The 7902-nt window shown below is 34.1% G+C and overlaps 1 pseudogene; it reads left to right on the top strand.

Annotated features, from left to right (window-relative positions):
* Window positions 1-2512: 2512 nt before the first annotated feature.
* LOC102004984 lies at window positions 2513-3279 on the top strand (annotated as a pseudogene).
* The last annotated feature ends 4623 nt before the right edge of the window (window positions 3280-7902 follow it).

Here is a 7902-nt window from a genome sequence, read left to right as displayed (position 1 = left end):
ATTCTTGTATTGACCTACTCATCTTGGTGGTCTACTTCATCACTTTTTAGTGTACCACACTAGGTATGTGAGAAGAATAAAACAGATGAGTAACATTTTAGGGCATCCTAGACTCTCTCAGCCACTCTGAATTTAAAAGGAGGAAACACCAAGGAGAACGTGGGATCATGTTGATCACATAACTTTTATAGAAGTATAGCAACTTTCTTTGGATATGGAAAAGAAACCAAAATGCAAACTTGGCACTTAGCCCTCACCTCAAACACACATTCATTAGTTTCCGTGCCATTACACCTACATGGTTAAGTCTGTCATAGCTTCCTGTCAAGTTGACCACCAGGAGAGGATGTGCCTAGGTACACCAATGTCTTTCCTCTTCTGTTCAAGAGATGAGCTTTCTATTTTTCATTCACTGGGAGTTTCATAGGAATTTCTCTTTCATTCTTTTTTTATCCGTCATTATAGTCTGAAAACTGGGACATTTTTGACAGTTAATAAAAGAATAAATGTTAGACAAGATGAGAAACTGAACAAAAGGCAAAAAACAAGCCTGTCCTCATCACAAGAGTCTACAACTCAACTCAACTTGCTTTGATTCTTGTTCTATTAAAAGGACATATTTGAAATTTAAAATACTTCTTTCTTAATAAAGTGTGGCTTTCAAAAGTATTGCTTCTCTTGAGACTCCGAGAGGTCAGCTTTTCAACTAAAGAATGACTTTCATCTGGGCAAGTGCCATGCTTCTCTGAAGCAATAATTCTCCCTGGTGGGACAATATCTTACCGGTTTTTCTCACTTCTGGGACAAAATTCTCAACACCCTCAAGTTGAGAGAGGAAAGGCTTATTTATCTCACCATTTGCAGCAGTTTCAAGGCCAGGTGACTGGCTCAAAGGCAGAGTGGCATGGCAGACAGGCATAGCAGGGGAGAAAGAGTTCATGGTGGGCAGAAAGTTCAAAGCAAGCAAGAGACAACCACAGGTCTTTCTATCTCTTGCATCCTATCCAGCTTACTTAGGGCAGGTAGCACTCACACCCTTAATCATAGTGCCCTTGTTCTTGGCATTGCACCATGAATTAATCCCAGTATCACATATTCTAGATTCAGTCTTCTCTGAAAACCCCCAGCTATGAGGCTTTGTGGAGACATTTAGACACAAGCCATAGCAGACTAGGAGTAGGATGTAAGTAGATATCGTTGGTATGATTTGCCTTGACATTGCAGCTAATAGTTTCAAAGTTGGCATTATAGAAATTGAAAAATTAGTTTCCTTAGAAACATTTTTTCCTTCAGCTATAAGCAATCATAGCAAAGGTAAAATTAAAAATAAATTATATCAGTATTATAAACTGAGATTTACTTATAGTAGATTGTTCTTTCCCTGTCTTATTAACAAGTTTTGCTATATTTGTCATAATTATTTTGATACTGAAACTACTAAATGATACATTTAATTGCATTGTGTATATTGAGTTGTGCTGTAAGTAAAAATGTTACCTGAATGCTACAGGTAGCACATAAAATGATTTCATTCATATAAAATTAGGAATACTGTTGTATCAATTTTATAAGAAATAGTCAAATTGTCAATTACCATCTAATGTTATGTTCCAAATCTAAGTTTTTGAGAGGTGCACTTTTGAGAGTTATATTCCCTTCCTAATAGGGATAGCCAGAATAATCTGGAATGTAGAATTGTGAAGAGCAATCCTCTTTCAGTTGCACGTACTAAAAAGCCTCTAAAATTCCCAGTAGAAAGAAACCGCATAGCTGATTTTAACAATGCTTTGTAGCTGCCTGGGTCAGTAGTATAAATTGGTGGCAAGGCATTTTTGCTTTCATTATATAATTTTTTCATGTGTAAGATTATGTCATTATTTTCCAGATTCGTGTAGGTTATGTAAGAAGATTATAAACTGCTTAAATGCATGAATTAGAAATGCCAAAGTGTATAAAAAGTATTTTCAAATGGGAGATTGGCAAGTATGCAGAGAGACAGAGGCCAAAATAATAATTTAATAAGATATTGAAAGGAAATAGTCAAATTGATTAACCAATTCTAGGTTACTGCAAATTAATTAAAAAAAAAACATTTGGAATTTTGGGGAATAGAAAAGCAGTAATGGAAAAAGCTCAAAAGGTAAAGTTAAAAGCATTTTAAAACCTAAGGCAGCGTTATTTATTTTTTAAGGAAAAGCAGATTAGATTTAAAAGGTAAAAATGATTTCAAATTTTGAGAACAATAGCAAATATTAAAAAATAAGAATATCAAGAAAGCCCAGGACAATATCCAACTTCCATTTGCACTTCTACAAGAAAAATGGGAATTTTATATCATGAACATGTACAGTTACTTACATAACCATGCTAAATGATTCCAGGGAAAGCAGAAAGATGGGGGTTAAAATGTTAAATTAAAAATTCCATAGATTTCAATGGAAGGAATCTTTCACAAAAGTCAAACCAGAACTGGATCCTTAATTACTACCTTCACTGTTTTCTGGCTGAAACCATGGAGGTCATTGAAGAGAAGAAAAATTTTCCTACTATGCCACAAAACCTTAAGAGGAAGCAAAGACATTTCATAGCGCTGAAGGTAAAGCACATGAGAAAGGAGGCTGCCCAAGAGATACTTCCAAAGGCAAGGAGGAAGCTAATCTATGACAAAGACAGGCACTTTTGTATGGAGTACAGGCAGACATACAGAACTGAGATTTGAATGGCTAGGACTGCAAGAAAAACTGGCAACTTCTAGGAACCTACATACCCAAATTGGCATTTATCATCAGGATAGGTATTATCAGTTATCATTTGTGAACCCAAAAGTCCACTAGGTGTTGCTGCTTCTTTACTGTTGCCAGACCATCAGTGGTCCTTTGTTAAGCTCAATATGGTTTCAGTTAGTATGCTTAAGATTACGGAACTACACATTGCATGGGGGTTCCCATATCTGAAGTCTGTAAACAAACTGATATACAAGTGTGTCTAGGGCAAAATCAATAAGAATCAAATTGACTTGAGAGATAACTCATTGATTCTTTGACTTCTTGATAAATATGGCACCATCTGCATGGAATACTGGATTTGTAAAATCTATACTGTTGGAAGATGCTTCAAAGGGGCAAATGACCTCCTGTAGCCATTCAAATGACCTTCTCCACAAGTAGATTGGTGTAAAAGACCATACACTTTGTGGAAGATAGAGATTCTGGAAATAGGGAAGACCAAATCAAAAGACTTATTAGAATAAAGGAGGTATCTACATTGGTAGGTTTATGATCTGCTCAGTTAATAAAATGTCTGCTCTTTCCCCCCAAATTAATTACTAGCTTCCTCTATCAAATTTAGAAAAAGATTGAATATGCCATTAACATGAAAGACAAGCACAAGATTCATCAACAAAACAGTTGCCCCCTACTTGGAACTAAAGAATGTTGATATAAAGTCTTCTAAGTTCCTATACAGGTATGAAATCAGATTTGCATAGAAAAATTGAATTATAGATCCAATGATATCTGTTATTTATAAATAAAAAAATGAAAGAATGTTTATTCCTAAGTATAACAGGACATTCCAAATTTGGACAGAAACAATTTCCCTGAGACAGTTTCTACACATTTGGTGACAAAGTTTCAGAACTGATTAAATGTTTATTGACTCTTCTGCCTACTGTGGAATATGTAAGTATTAGCTGTTTTAATTTTAATCAGTAAAGTTGGAACAAGATATTTACCTACTTTTTTAGTCATTCCAGAACCACCAGAGGATAATAAAAAATAGAAAATGGAAAATGAAAAGAAGACTTCCCACAAAAAAGCAGCAACATTGGCAAAATGTATAATTAATTTGGATTGTTTCTGCCAGGATGGTTTTATCTTAAATTATTTGTGTTCCTAATAGCTCTATATGGTTGCAAAGATAAACTGTCAATAGTAGAATTGGAAACCTGAGCAACTGAATTCAGCTATTTCTCAAAAATAAAATATACGGTGCATTAACTATGGCATATATAGAAAAATTAATTCCTATAAAGCTGATGGCCAGATTCTGCCACTCTATGAGGTCATAGAATAGATCTATGCAGATAGTGCTTGCATAATTTCTGAGGCAACTATTTGAATAAGTTATAATATAAATGAAAAAATAGAAATTGAGGTACCATAAATCCAAGGCCTCATTAACTAGGGACTGCAAAATAACTAGAATTGAATTCATATTTCAGAATTGCACAGGCTGAGCTAAATAGGCTAAATTCAAGATATCTCAACCCAAACGTGTCTCCTGACCATTTCAGCAAACATTTTAGTGCCTTAGCCTAAGTCAGGAGGATTTCACTCATCAGTTCTACCCCTCCCTCCCATGTCTTATTGTAGCATCCTAATCTTAGCTCATGGTGTGGTTGATGAAAAGCCTTCTTCATCTAAAGTACTGTGACTCATATGATATCTGGACCAGAAACTCAACATTATACGTGGGAATTTGGCCCAGCTATTCCCCTTTTTGGTATCCTCTGAGAAGAATTAAAAGCATCACACCACAAGGATATATGTGCGCCCATGTTTATAGTGGCACAGTTTATAACAGCTAAATCTTAAAAACAAACCAAATGCCCATTAACCAATGAATGGATAAAAATGAAGTGGTTTTTTGATATAATACAATAGTACTCAGCCACAAAGAAAGATAAAATTGAGACATGGATAGCTAACTGAATGGACCTTGAGATCATAATCATAAGTGAAATAAATCAGACATACCTACATAAAAATCACATAACATCTCTGTTGTGAAAAACCGAAAATGTAAATAAGAAACAAAATATACAATAGATATTGTGAAATAGGAAAAAACTATTGAAAAGGAAAGGGGAACTTGGGGGAAGGAAGGGAGGGAAAGAAAACATGAGAAGAGAAGGATAACATGAAAACAGAGGGTTTTTCATCGTTTATTTTTAACCAGGGACAGGAAGGGAGTTTGAAATGACATGATGGAAATGGGAAAAAAGGAATTAAGATATGTCAAGTATAGATACAAATTCCCCATAATGAATGTGATCATTATGTATACCTAAACTGTACCACTAAACTAAACTAAATCATAAAAAAAGAAAATAAAAATTATAAGGTCAAAATGCTCAAATTAGAAGTCAGAAGAATTTCAGGAAACTATAATTATAAAATATAATATTTAAGACATAAATGATTGAAGTCACATTGTGTTTCAGGAGTGAACATCTGTCCTTCTACTTTTATTTTCTTGTTATTACCTAACCATCCCAGTGCTGATTCCAGATAGGTAACTTCTTTGTCTCTTATGACATAAATGCTTAAATATCATATGTACAAACTATGAAATTAAGGAGAAATATTCCTATTGGACACAATGAGAAAGAAAAAATTTCAAATTGATCTTTAGACATTATCATCCATACAACAAAAATCATATATGTTTCTTGAACTTTAAATTCAATAATCTAGGAGGAATGTACTATCTTTCTGAAATGACAGTTTATGAAGGCTGTGCCATAAATGCTAATTTTCAATATCTTCAGAATCTAGCATGATACTTACATTCACTAAATATTTGTTAAATGCATATGAAGTACTTGAAAATATGATGAATCTTAATCAATAGTTATCTAATGGAAGAAACATAATGGGCTGCACGGAAAGTATTTTGGATTTATTTCATGTTAATGTTAAATATGATTTTCATGCAAGCATTGAAGAAGTATTTAAGTTACTACTCATATATTTAGTTTGTAAAAAATTATTCTTTTTTTTTTTTTTTCTTTTTTCTCCAGTACCGAGAATCGAACTCAAGACCTCGTGCTTGCCAGGCAGGTACTATGCTGCTGAGCTAAATCCCCAGCCCCTGTAAAAAATTATTCCTAACTACCAACTTTTCACTTTGATGGCCTACACTATTAGATATCTAAGTATCACTGAATAAAGATAAACTACGGACATAGGCAGAAAGAAGGATTCATGGCTCTTTTATTACCATATAGAAAAATATGTCACCATTTCCATTGCCCATTTTGTGGACCTTCTGAGTTATGGTAGAAATTTTATGCCTGGCTCGTTGCTTATAGATAATCACACTGAGCTCTTTAGAATTTTTTTAGCTTCTTTGCTTTTGTAGCATGCGTAGAAGATATAAATTAATGACTGCAGAAATTATAAATGAAGAAGTGAATGGATGGGCTAAATCCTAATGAAATGAAGAACAATAAAGAAAGATGCACTCAATTTTCAAAGAGCAAACATTTAAGGAGTTCAAGTCCTTAACGTATCACTTTCCACTCTTCCATTACACAGCACCACAAACCTATTTACAATGATTTCAAATTATGATCTGACATTATGATGAAAGATTAGCTTCATCTTTCATCCTATGAGGAAACTTGTCCATAGAGTAATAAAAGCTTCTGAGTAGCTGAACTGAACTAATAGCTTTTATAAGAAAAACACATACAACAGGCATCAAAGATTTGGCAGACCTAATAAGAAAAAGCAAAGAAAAAAATGAGCCCAAGCTTCTTTGTGTGTTTGTGAAATCCATAGTTTATATTACAGCAGTCACTATGAGAGCTCTGAAAAGCTAAAAAGCATTAAAAAATAATACGTGTAACCTTCAGGACAGCCCTGCTTGAAGAACCTTTTCTTCCATATGAAAATATTATTAAGTGTATATCTAATATTATTAACTGTAGAAAAGAATCTTTTCTTCCACACAAAAATATTATTAACTGTCAAGCTAATATGGTATTGCAATGATTGTAATGAGAAAGATAGCTGTCAACATTTCCGTTGCAGAAGTAATGCTTCAATTTTCTAGATTTAATCACACGTTGAAGAGCACATAGAATGTGAAAAGTAAGGATGGAGATTGGAACATAACTTAGAGACCGTATTGGGACAGTTTTCACTGTCAGAGTCCTTAGCAATATATGTGGCATAGCCAAGCCCTTAGTGCTATAAAATTTCAAAATATTTATCTAATAAGTAATAATGCATTTCTCATGGGTGAGTGAGATGTATTATTGGATACTGGATATAAAATTTCTGGAGTGGTTGTTATTGTATCAAAATAAAAATCTGTACAGAGAAAATGACTGTATATAAAATTGACCTTTATGGGACTTTTTCTCTTATCTGCTAAACCAGACTTCTGACGTGAGATCACATTGGAAAGGTCTACTTGGCAAAGTCTCATTGTGAGTTAGGAGTCAATTTTGTTTTCTTGTCATTACCTAACTACCCCAGTGCTGATTCCACATAGGTAACTTCTATATTTCTTAGGACTGAAGAGTCTCAAAAAAGTGTATGTAGTCTAAGTAGGGAGAATATCACTCCTTCAATTTCATTACATTTATCTTTCCAAAAAAGACATAAAGTAGTCGTACTTGTGACCCACAATTACACTGTTATTTAAAGAAAAGAATTCTTCTATGTTTTGCTCATGAAATTTTTCCCTCTAGGGCTCAGTTAGGTCACTTCAATAATGCATCAGAGTTCTAATGCAATGGAAACTGTAGGAAACTTTGAATTTCTTTCTTTTTTTTTTGTTTCTGTTTTTAAGATAAGGCTCCTTATGCAGTTCAGGCTGGGCTTGAACTCACTTTGTAGCCCTTGCTGACCTTGAACTCTCAGCAGTTTTCCTGCTTCAGCCTCCCAAGTGCTGGGATTACAGCTGTGTGATGCTTTGCCCAGGCTTTTTTTCTTTCATCTTACACTCTTACCTTAAATCATGATCAATGTGGTTTGTAGCTAATCAGTCTTTCCCAGTGCCCTCAATAAGGATTTGGTTTTGCTTTGAAACTTTCCCTATTTCCTGACTGACACAGTAAAGATGGTTCAGTCTATTTGACAAGACACTACTATTTCAGCTAGGAAATGT

This window comes from Chinchilla lanigera, unplaced genomic scaffold (genome assembly GCF_000276665.1).
Source record: "Chinchilla lanigera isolate Chin_1 unplaced genomic scaffold, ChiLan1.0 scaffold00042, whole genome shotgun sequence".
Lineage (NCBI taxonomy): Eukaryota > Metazoa > Chordata > Mammalia > Rodentia > Chinchillidae > Chinchilla > Chinchilla lanigera.
This window is presented reverse-complemented; position numbering and strand designations above follow the sequence as displayed.